General features: G+C 44.6%; 1 non-coding gene across 1 annotated transcript; it reads right to left on the minus strand.

Annotated features, from left to right (window-relative positions):
- Positions 1 to 239: 239 nt before the first annotated feature.
- LOC114404215 lies at positions 240 to 346 on the minus strand. The gene has a single exon (XR_003664860.1). It is a non-coding gene; the product is annotated as a small nucleolar RNA R71 (small nucleolar RNA).
- Positions 347 to 644: the final 298 nt, after the last annotated feature.

Below are 644 nucleotides of genomic sequence, written 5' to 3' on the forward strand. Positions count from 1 at the left end.
AGTTTCATGGCCTTGCAGGTGAAGACCCGCACAAACATTTGAAAGAATTTCACATTGTCTGCTCTACCATGAAACCCCCAGATGTCCAAGAGGATCACATATTTCTGAAGGCTTTTCCTCATTCATTAGAGGGAGTGGCAAAGGACTGGCTGTATTACCTTGCTCCAAGGTCCATCACGAGCTGGGATGACCTTAAGAGAGTATTCTTAGAAAAAAATTTCCCTGCTTCCAGGACCACAGCCATTAGGAAGGATATCTCAGGTATTAGACAACTCAGTGGAGAGAGCCTGTATGAGTACTGGGAGAGATTTAAGAAACTATGTGCAAGTTGCCCCCACCATCAGATTTCAGAACAGCTTCTTCTCCAATATTTTTATGAAGGACTCAGTAATATGGAGAGAAGTATGATAGATGCTGCCAGTGGTGGAGCCCTTGGAGACATGACTCCTGCTGAAGCCAGAAATTTAATTGAGAAGATGGCCTCCAACTCCCAGCAGTTTAGTGCCAGAAATGATGCCATAGTCATTAGAGGAGTGCATGAGGTAGCTACAAACCCATCTGCATCATCTGAAACTAAGAAGCTTGAAGGCAAACTGGATGCGTTGGTCAACTTGGTAACCCAGCTGGCCTTGAATCAGAAATCT

This window comes from Glycine soja, unplaced genomic scaffold (assembly GCF_004193775.1).
Source record: "Glycine soja cultivar W05 unplaced genomic scaffold, ASM419377v2 tig00008399_1_pilon_240902_268061, whole genome shotgun sequence".
Taxonomy (NCBI): Eukaryota; Viridiplantae; Streptophyta; class Magnoliopsida; order Fabales; family Fabaceae; genus Glycine; species Glycine soja.